Genomic DNA, 15,867 nt, shown 5'->3' with positions numbered 1-15,867 from the left:
GTGGCCTCAACCTTAGTCTTGTTCAGTATTACGCAGTTTCTTGGGTCTAGTAGGATATTACCAAAAATTTATTCGGAATTATGGTCCTTTGGCAGCACCTTTAACAAACCTCCTAAAAAAGAATTCCTTTCAGTGGAATGAGGAGGCCACATAGGCCTTTGAGGCGCTTAAAGGTGCTCTGGCCTCTACACCTATCTTACAGCTTCTGAATTTTGACGACTTATTTGTGGTGGAATGTGATGCTTCTGGTGGGGGCATTGGGGCCATGTTACAGCAACACTCACACCCCATTGCTTATTTCAGTTGACAGTTGGAAGCTCGTTATCAGAAATTAGATGCATATGAACGTGAGTTAATCGGGTTGGCCAAGGCGGTCCAACACTGGAGGCCTTACTTATGAGATCATACTTTTCTCATCCGTACAGATCATTATAGTCTCAAGTTCTTACTTGAATAACGCCTCACTACTTTGCCACAGCAGCATTGGATCAGTAAGTTGATGGGCTTCGATTTCTCAGTTAAGTATCTTGCGGGGAGATTAAACAGGGCAGCGAATGCCTTATCCAGGCATTTTGAACACAAGCAGCTCATTTTTATGCATACAATAACATTATTATTTTAATTTTTTTCTTTAATTTACTTTATTTATTTTAGTTTTAGGCCACTAGGGTATTTTTTAATATTTTATTTATAGGGGTATTTTTGTAATATTTTATCTTAAACCCTAACAGGGTGAACCCTATTTAAGGGGTAAGAGTAATAAGACAGAAAAGCATTGGTTTTAGGTTAATTTTAGGTTAAACGGGCTTGGAGCTCTCCTTGACGAGTTATAGGGTTTTCAAGCTTTCCTTTGGTTTGATCTTCGTCTTCCTCTCCAAGTCTCCCTAAAATTCCACATGGCATCCCTACAATAACCCGTGGCAGATCCAGGATCGTAACAACAAATCCTTGTGTCAGATCTGGGATCGTAACAACTGGTATCAGAGTAGGAACACAATGGGCTATTCATTTTCCCCAGAAGAATGGATTGTTCTGGACAAGGTACGCGATTCAATGGAAAAAATATGCAAAGGATTGGGAGAAGTGAAAGAATCATTGCAGGAGGGAATGCATAGAACTTCTATTGAAATTTCTGCGTTGAAGAGGGATATTGATGCCGCAAAAAAGAAGGTCATACGACCTCAAATCTCCGATCACGACATATGCGCACAAGAGATAGTAGAAGCTGTCTTGGACGGGCAGAACAGCCAAGGGCCAGAAAAATAAAAAAATTCGTCTTCTTTACTAGCCGAAGTCCCTATGGAAGATTTGGGGGCGGCCTCAAATCCGAAACAGGAAACCATGGAAATCTATGAGAATGACACAAATCCGATTCGGACTCAGACCTTCTGCAATCAGACGGCAGGGAGATTTTTGGATATCGGAGGGGTATTCCCCAAAAACCTTATCACGGGAACCCAAAAGTCTTCCATAGGCGACACAAATAAAATCGCCCAGTGGAGAAGCCCCTAAGGGGTGCTGTTCGCTGTCAAAGAAAGATTAGCGGGCACCCAGCCGCAACATCTTTTCGCCGGGGTCTATTGATTTGGCAGCCGTCATGGCGGAGAGCAAATGGGAGAAAGGGCAACGGGAAAAAGGGGCGCCAGAACACCTCTTGAACCATGCAACAGAAAATCCTCTAACGGGGACACCTAGACATCCTCCTGTGCACCACCGGAGGAAGAGGAGGCTCCGTTGGCGCTGTTGGAAACAACTCCAGTGGGATTGGACTCCGGGCCACCAGCTCCCACTCGTAATTCACTTCTCGACACACCAGAGAGAACCCAGTTTCCAAATTAGGGGGGGGGGGGGGGGGGGGGGGGGGTGGGTAAGTATAGGCAACCTCATTTTTGTGTTGAAAATTTTGGAAAGTTAGGAAAATTCGTGAAGTTATTTGATAAAACCTCTCGTAAATTTTTTTTTGAGCGGCTTTATTTTTCTATGGAGGACCACAATACTTGTGCGAATGTGAGTTGTCCAATCGATGTTGTGGGGTTTAATTTTCTGGATTGCATGTATGCTGTTCAGCCACGAACTTCAAATTTGAATTTTTGGCTTGGTGAGTTTTTGTTCCAGGAAGCAGAGAAACAATACCCAATTGAAGGTATTTGGGCTTGGGTGTATGTATTTCTTGAGGAAATTTTTCTGGGGATGCCGGGATTCATAAATTTTTTGTGGGGACTGGTGATGTGTTTGGTTGTGGTAGTAGCAATATATGGTAGCTTGAGATAGTACAATCAGGCTATCCCTATCATGAGCCCTCAATTGAAATTCCCAACTTGCATGAAGGTCAGAAGCATGCTCTTGCCAAATTTGTTGGCCATATGCAATTGGGTGATACTCATGAAATGGTCGGCCAACTTGAAAATTCCATAGTGTTACAAGATGGGCCTGAAAATCCAGAAGCAAGTATTGGGAGAAACGGATCCAAGGGTGGGGGAGACTTGCCGTTATGTAGCTGAGGCCCTTGTACAAGCACTTCGGGTTGATGAGGCCTAGATTTTTGTGCCAGACGGCTCTTGATATCCATAAAGATAATAGTACACCTGCCTCTCTTGAAGAGGCTGCAAATAGGAGGCTAATGGGTCTGATTTGTGATACAAAAGGAGATCATGCGGCTGCTCTTGAGCATCTTGTTCTTGCCAGCATGGCCATGGGCTCCAGTGGCAAGGAAGCAGACATGGTTTCAGTGGACTGTAGTAGTGGGGACACTTCTCTAGCTTTGGCTCGATATGATGAGGCTGATTTTGCCTATCAGAAAGCCCTTACTGCTTTCAAGTTCACAAAGGAGAAAACCATCCGACTGTGGCTTCAATCTTTGTTCGTTTAGCAGATTTATATAACAAGATTGGTAAAATAAGGGAGTCAAAATCTTACTGTGAGAATGCACTCTGTATTTATAGTAAGCCTGCCCATGGGATCCCTGGTGAGGAGATTAGACGTGGTCTAACTGATGTTTCGGCCATCTATGAGTCTATGAATGAGCCTGAATAGGCACTCACGTTGCTTGACAAGGCTTTACAAATGTACAACCATGCCCAAGGCCAGCAAAGCACAATTGCTGGGATTGAAGCACAGATGGGAGTAGTGTATTACATGATCGGGAAGTATTCAAATTCCTATTTGTCCTTTAAGAATGCTATTGTAAAGCTTTGCATTCGTGGCGAGAAGAAATCTGCCTTCCTTGGGCTTGCCCTTACCTAAATGGGGTTAGTCTGTGTACAAAGATATTCAATATATGAGGCTGCAGATCTTTTGAAGAAGCCAGGAGCATTTTGGAACAAGAATATGGACCGTATCACCCAGAGACACTAGGAATTTATAGCACTCTAGCTGGTACTTACGATGGCATGGGAAGGTTGGATGATGCGATTGAGATATTGGAATATGAGGTTGGAGAAGTTGGTGGCAATCCAGTAGAGGTGTCCTTCCATACTGTCACTGTTGGCAATGGGAAACAAATCGATGACAAGGAGTGGTATGTGGGGAATGCCCTGAAGAATTCAGTAAGGGAGATGGAGTTGGAGGGATGGTTTGCTGACATGATAGTTAGATTCTACTCAGATTTTGCGAATGCATGTTGAACTTATGAAAAAGTGAAATACTTCATTGACATCAATAACTTGTTGTAATCAGAGTACATGAACCTCTATTTATAATATAGGAAGGTAGTAGAGTCCAATTACAAAAAATCTACCCTTGTCCCAATTACACCCAAACTCTAACACTTAAAGTAAGTCCTAATATAATTAGGTAACTCAATATTGATAAAAGACAAATATAACTTAAACTAAAACTCTTCTTGGTCGTGACCTTAAGATAAAGATACTTTTGTGAGTCCTTCTTGATCTTCCAACTGATGTGATAAGGATGCCAGCTCTTGGTAATCATTGTGGGTCCTACTTCTTATGGGCTTGGGTCCATCTTGTGGGCCTTCCTTGGTCATGTGGCCCATCTTATAATAATCTTACATATGTGGGCCTTCCTTGGTCGTTTGGGCTTGATCTTATCTTCCAATAATGCAGCAACTGCTCCTAATGCAGCCAAGTACCAGAACCTTTCTGAATAGCTTTAGCCTCAAATGGAACAAGATTTTACTATTGGATCCACTGTCTCATGGTTTATAGGAGTGGCTGTTCAGGATGATGAGTTTGATGATATAGAAGGGGATGCGGATGAAGATGATAAAGATGTTGGTTCTGATCTTGTTGGACAAGTTGAGAGAAGCATTCCTGAGGATGACCCAAGAAATCCTGCTGCGATTACTGACAAGGTTGGTAACAATGTTGGAGATTTTGTTGGAATGGGATCTGATCTTTTTGGCTTGTATGCAGAAGCTTTCTGTATTGCCCTAGTTGTGGCATCAATCTTCTCTTCTAGAATTAACCATGAATTGACTGCAATGTTATATCCCCTCCTCATTAGTTCTATGGGTATTATTGTCTGTTTGATCACTACCCTCTTTGCTACTGATTTCTTTGAAATCAAAGTAGTGAACGAGATTGAACCTTCTTTGAAGAAGCAGCTCATCATTTCCACTACTATCATGTCTGTTGGTATTGCTATTGTTAGCTGGATTGGCTGGCCATGGTCCTTTACAATCTATAATTTTGGAGCCTAGAGGGTTGTGACGAACTGGGAGTTGTTCTTCTATGTTGCTATTGGTCTTTGGGCTGGACTTGTCAATGGGTTTGTAACTGGATACTACACCAGTAATGCTTACAACCCTGTGCAAGATGTTGCTGATTCCTACAGGACAGGAGCGGCCACAAATGTGATCTTTGGGCTGGCTTTGGGATATAAGTCTGTCATTATTCCCATTTTTACAATTGCAGTCAACATTTTTGTCAGTTTTAGTCTTGCTACTATCTATTGTATTGCAGTGGCTGCTCTTGGAATGCTAAGCACCATCGCCACTGGTTTGGCAATTGCTGCATATGGACACATTGGTGATATTGTCGGAGGTATTGCTGAGATGGCTGGCATGAGCCACATGATATGTGAGAGAACCGATGCCCTTGTTGCTGCTGGAAACACTACTGCTGATATTGGAAAAGGCTTTGCGATTGGTTCAGCCGCCCTGGTGTCTTTGGCTCTTTTTGGTGCTTTTGTGAGCCGGGCTGCAATTTTGACAGTGGATGTTTTGACACCTAAAGTCTTCATTGGGTTGATTGGGGGTGTAATGCTTCCATACTGGTTTTCAGCCATGACCAAGAGTGTGGTTAGTGTTGCTGAATCTTCTCCGTCCCAGGGGCTGGTCATGATGTTGTTGCTGTCATGCGGGCAGAGTGTCGACAGTACTATTTGGGAGTGAGGGAAGGCAGAGAAGCTGCTTGGGGAGATGTAGCGACATTTGGCACACATCCCTACATTTGATCGTAAAAAAAAAATTGTTTCTAGAGGGATTGCTCTAGTTTCGAGCGTCCAGAGGGCGGACATAGCTATCGTGGATACTACTTGGGCACAAGTGGAGACGTTGGCATACAAACCCTACTTTTGAGCTTGAGGACAAGCTCGTTCTTCCAGGGGGTGTAATGTTATGCATACAATAACATTATTATTTTAATTATTTTTCTTTAATTTACTTTATTTATTTTAGTTTTAGGTCACATGGGTATTTTTTTAATATTTTATTTATAGGGGTATTTTTGTAATATTTTATCTTAAACCCTAACAGGGTGAAACCTATTTAAGGGGTAAGAGTAATGAGAAAGACACGCATTGATTTTAGGTTAAACAGGCTTGGAGCTCTCCTTGACAAGTTCTAGGGTTTTCAAGCTTCCATTTGGCTTGATCTTTGTCTTCCTCTCCATTTCTCCCTACAATTCCACATGGTATCCCTACAATAATCTATGGCAGATCCAGGACCATAACAACAAATCCTTATGTCAGATCTGGGACCGTAACACTCATATATGCGGTCAACCAACCTCTTTTCCTCATCCTAAACATGGTGCGGGATGTACATGGCACACTTCCAAAACGACAGGAGCTGCACAAATAGATTACAGAGGGGAAGATGGATTCTAAGTGGTCAATACAAGATTCACTTATTTGTTATAAACAACGGATTTACCTTCCTCCCACGTCCAAGTTAATTCCAGCCGTTCTCTCGGCTTATTATGATTCGACCCATGAGGGGTTACAGAAAACATTGATGCATATTTGTGCAGATTTCTATTGGCAGATGATGAAGACCTCCATTGCCACATATGTATCCGCATGTCATGTATGTCAACAAAATAAAACCAAGCATTTGAGTCTAGTGGGTCTTCTAAAACCTCTCGCCCTACTCAGGTATGGGCCGATATTTCGATGGACTTTGTGGAGGGTCTTCCACTTTCAGCTGTGAAATCAGTTTTATTCGTGGTGGTGGATCGGTTCTCCGAGCATGGTCATTTTATTCCGATGGCTCATCCCTATAAGGCAGCTCGAGTGGCCCATACTTTCCTGGAGTATATTGTCCGATTACATGGCATCCCATAATCTATTGTCAGTGATTGAGATACGGTATTCACAAGTACTTTTTGGCGGGACCTCTTTCTTCTGAGTGGCACAAAAATGAAATTTTTGTCAACATATCATCCTCAGACGTATGGCCAGACCGAGGTGGTTAATTGAACCATCGAAATGTATCTCAGATGCTTTGTTGGCGATCGACCAAAACAATGAGTTCAGTGGCTAACATGGTCAGAATACTATTACAATACTTCGTTCCACTCGGCCTTGTAGTCATCTCCTTTCCGGGTTCTTTATGGGAGGAATCCCCCACGACTTCTCTCTTATACTAGAGGCTCCACCCGAGTAGACACCATTGATGAGGCGCTCATGGATTGAGATTAGGTGTTATAGACTATTACAGACCGTCTACAGTGGGCTCAAGCCCAGATGTCGAGTGCATACAACAAGGGATACATGGATGTCTCTTACGAAGTAAGGGACTATGTTTGGTTATGCCTACGACAGTACTAGAAACAGTCCATTGTGGGGTCGTCAGGCCATAAGCTCTCACCCAAGTACTTTGGGCCTTTCGCCATTATTTGGGGTGTTGGACAGGTGGCCTATCAACTACAACTGCCTGACACGGCAAAGTTGCATGATGTGTTTCATGTCTCATTCTTGAAACCACACAAGTGGTCGCCACCTATTTCCCCTCCATTCCTTCCTCCAGTCAACTAGGGCCATGTCATTCTGACACCCTACGCGTTGTCACTGGCGCGGTTGTCTGATGCTCAGTGGGACATTCTTGTGTAGTGGACCGCTACAAACCCGAAAGCAGCTACATGGGAGCGGTTAGAGACCTTTAAACAGGTCTATCCAGATTACGAGCTTGAGGACAAAGTCTTTCTTCAAGGGGAGGCATATGTTATGGACTCAATAGCACACCGAGTCACTCAGAGGAGGAGACAATGACTCACCGAGTCATCTAATTTAACTTTTATTCTTTATGTTGCTTTCAGTTAAATTTTCATTGATTAAGTAATAAGCTTGGACGTAGGGGTATAGTTGGGATTGATAGCCCTAAACTATCATGACGTGAAATACCCTATTTAAGGGTTAAAGAAAGAGAAATAAAGCACGTCTAAAATTAGGGTAATTTAGAGTAGAGAGATCCCTTGTTGAGTTCCTATCTTTGGGTTCTTGACGTGCGTTGTTCTTGGAGTCACATTGGTGGAGATTTGGTGTGATCGAGAGAGAAGAGAGGAGAGTTAATCTCTCTTTCCAGAGCAAGAAGAGGAAACCTACCTCTTTCATGGAAATCAGAAAGAGGGAAAGGGTTACGTGGAGTCTTGCTGCAAGAAGGAGACCTTCAGGTTGTTGGACTGGTGTTTACATCAAAGAGGTAATCCTACACTCCTTTCCGAGTAGAGAAAGGTTATAATTTTATTCCTTTACGTGCATGATCAGTATTGGCATATTAGGGAAACCCTGTATCTTGATGTGAATCCTAAAAGGGGGGTTTTATGCATGGGCTATCTAACAGTCCCTTGATCCCTTGGTTATACCTATAATTGAGAAAAGGAAACTCCTTTTCAATTATAACGAAGAAGAGAGAAGAAAAGGGAGTTCTTTTCACAGTTAAGTGATCTAGAACCCTCAAACAGTGCTGGATTCATCAGTACCTCACTGAGTTACTAGATCCACGACAAGGGACCATAACATCTGCCATATCTGTTCTTCAACACTCCCCCTCAAGCTGGAGTTTATAACTTCAATTTGTGAAGTAGATTTTTGGTCTTCAATCTTCATTAACTAAAAATTTTTCATACATGTTGGATATTCATTATCTGTTTCCCCCCTTTTTTTAATTATTTTGATCACACAAAAATTACCTCAACATGTGGAACAAAATAACTCTTTCTTGTATTTCTTTTTGTACTTCTCTCCCTCAAGTTGGGGATAAAAAGGACATAGGGACCCAGCTTGGATAAAACACATTGTGGGAGAAGAAAATCACTCCTACCAGTACGACAAAACTTCATACACTAGTCAAAATGGTCATAGTTTGAAACCCACATCGCTCAATTTAAAGACAAAAAAAGGACCCAACTTTAAGAGACTATTCACTTTGTAAGGGTAGCTCAAACACAAATCACCTCTTGAGCGAAGAACAAAAGACTTGACTAAAACTAGATGTTGGCCACACTCTTATACTTTTAGGTAATGAGTCTGGGCATTGTTCTGAAGTGATAAAAACACAAATTGATAAACTGAAGAAATATTATAAGAAAATAACTTTAATCGGGTGGAAGCGACTATGCAACATTCATACTTGCAAAGTGACCTTTTATTTTAAAAAAAAAACTAGGGGAGACTAGAACTTAATAAATTTGACCAAGTATAACATTTTTGGGGTGACCATAATTTTTTAAAGTTAAGAATGCAGAAGATACACAACTAACTAACAAAACATAAAACATAAAACTTGAAAACAACATCGAAGAAAGATAATGCATACCTTGAATGAGCACATCATGGAGTGATTAAGTCTGACCAAAACTTTCTGATTAGAAGAAAAAATTGGATAAAAAAGTCGGATTTTAGGAGCAAAAGAAACTCAATTCACTCCAATACATGGAAAGATATATAGGAGAGAAAATAGGAAAAACAGAGAGATTTTTGCCGAAACTGACCTTTGGTACTTCTAATACTGATATCTCCAAAAATATAGCTCATAATCACAAAAGATTTGTTGCTAAAGAAACTAGACTCATATGTGGTTTAATTTATATATATATTGACATAAGAATTGTTACAAGGTGGGACCAAACCCACCATGACCACACAAGTTGGCATGATGAGTCACCACATGAGGTAGCATGATGAGTCATCACACGAGCTATAATCCTTATCACATGAGTTGGAAGATTTGGCAATCTCCCTTGATTAATGTAATTGATTTATCTTCCCTTGATTTATGTAGATTTGAATAATCATGATTGATGTAATTAGGGATCCTAACTTATCTCTAAAGTTTCCCTAAATATGTAATGGAAATAGTATAAATAGGGGTCTTGGTTGAAGGGTTAAATCAAGCTCTCCACTTCTCAACTCGTGGAAGAATCTCTCCCTAGACTAATTTTTTTCTCTTTTCTCTTCTCTCACTAGACTAATTTTTTTCTCTTTTCTCTTCTCTCCTCTCTACCTTAGCTCTCTCTCTCTCTCTCTCTCTCTCTCTCTCTCTCTCTCTCTTTCTCTTTGCTCTTTTTCTTCTCCCTCTCTCATCTTGCTCGAGGTTTCAATCATGGGGTCCTAAATTCAACATGGCATCAGAACATCAAATTTAGGATCCTCATGTCAAAATAATTCTCTAAGAAGTTATGATCAAAGCTACTCATAGAAGGCTCTCTATGAAGCAAGATTGAAGCTTGTGAGATAAGTTTTTTCATTCTTGTTATTATTACTTCATGCTCTTGGTTTTTGGATCTTTAGAAGATGGTTCAGAGATGATTTTATTTCTGTCTTCATCTTAAGAAATTATTGAGATTTATGCATCTCGGATTAGAATAAGTTTACCAAGGCAGTTTTGTTAGTTTGCAAGTTCTTGGTTGAAAATCGGTTTATGTTGAGATTTTCTACATAAAAAGTTATAATTTTGTGGGAACAAGATTTTCCTAATGAAGAAAAATTTTCTTGAGCCTATTATGAGTGGTTTTTTATCCATTGTATTTCAGAAATATAATTACTTAGCTTCTATGCTTAGCTTCTCCATTAACCGAGTTGTTTGAAGAACTCTACTAGGTTTGTGATTTTTTGGAGAATTTTTTGAGGGCCACGAGTTGACTGATTCTTCTAGGAAAATCTAGTATATAATATTTTGTTTTACATAAAATGAATCAAGCACAAAATAAGAAAGAAAGTAGTCCTTTGAAACTCTAATATACGCCAATCCATTTGAAGAAAGATTGTTGTTTTTGAAGATCTCACAATATCTTCTTGATTAGGCCTAATTTCGTTTGATTTTAAATCAATCATATCTTGCCTAATTCATGAGAAATTGAATCTAGACTGGTTTATCTCAAGCTGGAGTCAAATATAGTTTTGGAATGATCTTGGAAAGATCTAATTCGGAATTGCTACCTTACCTTACTTGATCTCATGTTTATTGATTGATTTTTGCTATTCTCTATAAGGAAGACTAGAGAATTAATTATAGAAATTTTTGGCTAGAAAGTTTACTGGCCTAAGAGGGTTCCCTCCTTGTCTAAATACTTGATAAGCTCAAGTTCTCCTCCCATCTACCCAAGCTAGCCTTGTTACTTTACATTCCAGACTCTTCTTCTCCTACTCCTTCATCTTGTAGCTTGACCCTTGTCGATTCCAATGTGAATATATCCTTAAATATAGTTCAGATTGGCATGAACGTTGCTCCTTCTAAAAATAGAATTCGATAGTCGTCGGCTCGCGAAGGTGATACGGTCCCGGATCTGACACGTGGATTCTTTGGGAGGATCTGGAATCTACCATGGGTTACGGGTCTTCCAAGCATTACCATAGGGGTAGTAGGAAGACATGGGGAAGACGAAAACGAAGATCAAGCCAAAGGGAAGCTTGATACCCTAGAGCTCGTTGAGGAGAACTCTAAGCCTCTTACGCTAAATTTAACCTAATTCTTAATACTTCAATGCTTCCTTTTCTCATTACTCTTACCCCTTAAATAGGGTTCACCCTGTTAGGGTTTAATAAAATATTACAGAAATATCCCTATGAATAAAATATTCCAAAAATACCCCTATAAATAAAATATTCCAAAAATACCCCTATGACCTAAAACTGAAATAAAATAAAGTAAATTAAAGAAAACACTAAAATAATAATGTTATTGCGTGCATAACATTACACCCCCTTGGAAGACAAGCTTGTCCTCAAGCTCGAAAGTAGTGTCTACACAAGTGTCTACCGCAGTATTTGGAGAGCCTCAAGCCAGCTAAAAATTTTTTTTTTTCTTTTTTTTTTTCCCGGTTTGGCCTTGTCTGAGTTGACCCGGAAATTTTGCCGACGGTTCTTCTGGGGAAATCGGAAATCTTCCTCATTGGTAAAGTTGCACGGCCTACCCATTTCGCCGCCTGTAATGTGCTTGTAAACTCCAGTTTTGTAGTGTGCGAAGTCCTCATATACAGTAAAAACGACTTCCATCTCCCTTGCTGAATTCATCTTCTGATGGTACCAAGGGAGTGAATGGTTATTCTGGAGCAAGACAATTCCTTCCCTAGCAACCTGAGCAGCAAGCTCGATATGATCTATGGGGCAAACATCCGCTTTCCCAAGTGAATCATAACCATCAGGGCTTCCATCAAAGAAACCAAGCCTCATTAGAACAACATAGAGATTTCTCAAGGCCTTGTCCACTTCTGTTTCCCGGACTCTACCATTCTGGACAGCAGGGACGGCGTAGTTGGTGTAATAAACTCCACAATCCAGATCCAAACCAGCTTCAAAGGTTTGTGTTACTGCATCTTCTGGTTCAGCATTCAGCCAGTTGTGACCATGGTGCATGACTTCAAGTGAATCACAATCAGCAACAATGTATCCATGAAGAGCTCATTCTCCTCTAACGGTTGCAGATAAGAGCCTGTTATCAGCACAAGAGGGAACACCATTGATGTGATTATAAGAACACATAACACTGCTATTATCTCCATCCTTCACACATATTTCCAATGAATCCTTGAATTCCTTTTTACTAGCAGTAATTTTAGCCCCAGTAGTCTGCATATCCCCAGATTTAGGTCCCTCATTTTGGGTCATAAGATCCTTTCCAGATTTTTTAACCTCAAGCGTCTGCTTGTCAATTTTTGTACTACTGCCTATCTCACCATCTTGCGTTTTATCACTGTTCTCAACCCTGAATTCTTCTGTTTCAGCGTGAATGTGTTTCACAACCGCTGACAACTTTTCTGCAGTCTTAATGCATTCTGATGGCTCTTCTGGTACATTATCACCACCTCTTGCCCCCAAGTTCACAAAATCCAGACCTGCACTGGAGTTCGACACAGTCTACAGTTTGAGGATAGAATTACAGCGTGCAACATATAGAACATCTACCGTAGTTTGGAGCAGTGTTATCGTATGGTCTTGGTCATGGTTACTTGCTTCCAAGTTTTTCATGTTAAGCTTCAGCAACTTCATGAGTCCAAACAGATGAACAACTTCATTTCGTGTTACTTGTAAAGCCTGTGACAGTACTCCAACACCCTCATCCATATAAGAAGAGAAACATTCAAACTTGTCAGTAATACGGTTATTTAGCACACTGAATCCTGCCAAAAAATTTGGGATGTAAAATGAGATACTTCCAAAAATATCTCCAGCACTTCTCTCACTGTTCTCCACTGGATGATTTAGATTGTCTCCATTTTCTGGGCCCAAATATAGTTTGGCCATGTGAGGATAATTCTCAATGTTAGGGCAATTTTGAAGCCAATCAGAACCTTTCTCCACAAATTGTGTTCTTATTTCTTCCATGGTGAAATGGGTATCATCACAATCAAATGCAAGATTGCGTGCAAGATCAATTTCTGCTTTAGTGTAAGCAGTTCCCGGCATGTCACAAAACCCTTCTTTTCCAAGTTCCTGGAGAAGGACACCATGTCCAGTGCCAATGTGAAGGACACTCCAGCTAGACAACCAGTTGTTGACCTCTTCAACTGTCTCACATTTGGAGCTGGCTTCATCAGCAAGATTCTGTGCATAATTGTTGGATATGTTGATGCACAAAATTTTGGTCCAATTGACAACAATCTCCATAACTTCAGATCCAAACCAAATTTCACCTACATGACCATGCTCATGAAAATTTGCCAGGTCATCTGCATACGCAACTTCCCAATAGCTTTGCAAGCCTAACATAGAGGGCTCAACTCCATCAACTGCCTCATCCTTGGCAGATCTGTAATTAGACGCAGCAGGGAAGGTTCCAACGGAAAGCACCTGAATGGTCTGAATTGCCAATGAATCAAAGAAGAACTTGCGCTCCTCTAGAAGGCTGATTCTACCACCTAAACCAGTTTTAATTAACAAGGAAATAAAATGCCATCCAACATCCATTTGGAAGAATCCCAATTTTCCAATTTGACAATGCTCTCCCAAAAAAATAAACCCAATTTGAAGGCAGCGTTGCTGCTGCTCCGGGCCTGGGAGCCCCATCCATTGCATGGAAGAATTGAATTGAGTGGAAAACAGAGGACGATGTAAAGGCTTACCCGCGATTGCGTGGACGAGGGTTCTCCACTGTCTAGCCGAGAAGGAGATTGAGACTAATTGCAGTTGGCCGGAAGCCAACTCCCCCTGAAAAATTTTTTGGAGCCACGCCCACCCAATTAGGAAGTTAGGTTCCCTCGGTTCTACCGAGAGGGGGACGGCGAGTGGGAGGGAGTGGTTGGAAGTCACATCCCACCGGACATGTTTTCGACGGCGCCTCTTCCTCCATTTCCGGTGATCAGTAGTAGCCCTTGGTGGCTTCGCTGCTTGTATATTTTCTGCGGTGAGTGGGAGGGAGTGGTTGGAAGTCACATCCCACTGGACATGTTTCCGACGGCGCCTCTTCCTCCGTTTCCGATGATGAGTAGCAGCCCTTGGTGGCTTCGCTGCTTGTATATTTTCTGAGATAGTGGAGGGTCGAACGAACTGATTCGCCGAGATAGAGGCAGAGTGGGATTTTTCCGCCTGCTGTCTTGGAAGACATTTTGTTGGCCGGGAGGAGTGATTTTTTGAGGTTGAACCCAAATCAACCCTTACCGACGGGGTTTTGGCAGCATTCCCTTCCGTCACCGATTTCCCCAAATCTTCCGCAGGGATTTCGACTGGTAAACATAAAAAGAATTTTAATTTCTCTAACGAGACAACTTATGCCGCTTTCCCTTGTGTGCGTACGCCTTGCTCGGATATTTTAGGTCGTATGACCTTTTCTGTGGGAGCATGTGGCTCCCTTGCTGAACATTCAACGGAATATTCATACCATGCTCGAATTTCTCCCAGTTCTTTGCATGCCTTTTCCATTGAATCGCGTACCTCGTCCAGAATAATAATTTCTTTTTGGCATAGAGAATAACCCATTGTGTTCCCGCTCTGATACCAGTTGATACGGTCCTGGATCTGACACGTGGATTCTTTGGGAGGATCTGCAATCTACCACGGGTTACGGGTCTTCCAAGCATTACCATAGGGGTAGTAGGAAGACATGGGGAAGACGAAAACGAAGATCAAGCCAAAGGGAAGCTTGATACCCTAGAGCTCGTTGAGGAGAACTCTAAGCCTCTTACGCTAAATTTAACCTAATTCTTAATACTTCAATGCTTCCTTTTCTCATTACTCTTACCCCTTAAATAGGGATCACCCTGTTAGGGTTTAATAAAATATTACAGAAATATCCCTATGAATAAAATATTCCAAAAATACCCCTATAAATAAAATATTCCAAAAATACCCCTATGACCTAAAACTGAAATAAAATAAAGTAAATTAAAGAAAGCACTAAAATAATAATGTTATTGCGTGCATAACAGAAGGTGGGGTGTGATGTTATGGTCCTGGGGTTAAGTACCGATGCCTTCCGCTCTTGACATCCTGGTCTTTTGGGATGTATTGGCCAGGTGCTTAATAGCATGACCATAGATCTTTGCAAAATTGATATCTTGCTGTTGAAAAATCTGATTGAGAATCAATTGGATAGGTAAAAAATAGATTTACAAATATTTCTTTTGATGTATAATTCTCCATATAAAGTCTCCTTCTTGATGGTATAAAATGCCTCGAAAGTTGAAGCTTTCTACTGCTGCTTGAACCTTTGTTGTAGTTTGACCTTTCCTGCTTCAAATATCGATTCCTCTTTCTAGAAAACTCTGATTGAAAAAAATTAGATTAAAAAGATACTCGAGGAGATTTTTTTAATATATAATTTAAAATAAAAAAATTCATTATGGATTTGCAAATAGCAAGAAAGCAACGAGTACAGGGACATGAAAGAAAAAAAAGAGATAAAATATGAACCAAAACTACTAGAGATGATAGATCAGAAAAGGATAACGTTATCTCTGTGGGTTGACCTAGTCAACTCATAGAACCCACTCTGATACCATGTTGAATTTTTGGAAAAGAGAAAATTTTTACTAATTTATTGTAATTTGAGCACATGAGATTTTATTTATAATAGAGGAAACAAGTAGAATCCAATTACAATTACACTACCCTTGTCCATTTACTCCCAAAGTTAAACACTAAAAGATACGTCCTATAACAATAGAACAACTAAAAATAAATAGAGGACTAACATAACTAAAACACTTTTAACTGAGACTCTTCTATGGGACCTCATCTTGTGAGAGTCTT

General features: G+C 40.7%; 2 pseudogenes; both read left to right on the top strand.

Moving 5' to 3' along the window:
- Positions 1-2,190: 2,190 nt before the first annotated feature.
- Positions 2,191-3,623, top strand: LOC137940683 (protein KINESIN LIGHT CHAIN-RELATED 2-like; annotated as a pseudogene).
- A 497-nt stretch (positions 3,624-4,120) lies between these two features.
- LOC137940681 (pyrophosphate-energized vacuolar membrane proton pump 1-like) lies at positions 4,121-5,353 on the top strand (annotated as a pseudogene).
- Positions 5,354-15,867: the final 10,514 nt, after the last annotated feature.

This window comes from Aristolochia californica, unplaced genomic scaffold (assembly GCF_029961685.1).
Source record: "Aristolochia californica isolate CCGP_79_NKW_82.1479 unplaced genomic scaffold, dmAriCali1.0.hap1 SCAF_9, whole genome shotgun sequence".
NCBI lineage: Eukaryota > Viridiplantae > Streptophyta > Magnoliopsida > Piperales > Aristolochiaceae > Aristolochia > Aristolochia californica.
Note: the sequence above shows the minus strand (reverse complement) of the source record. Positions and strands in the feature narration are given on the sequence as shown.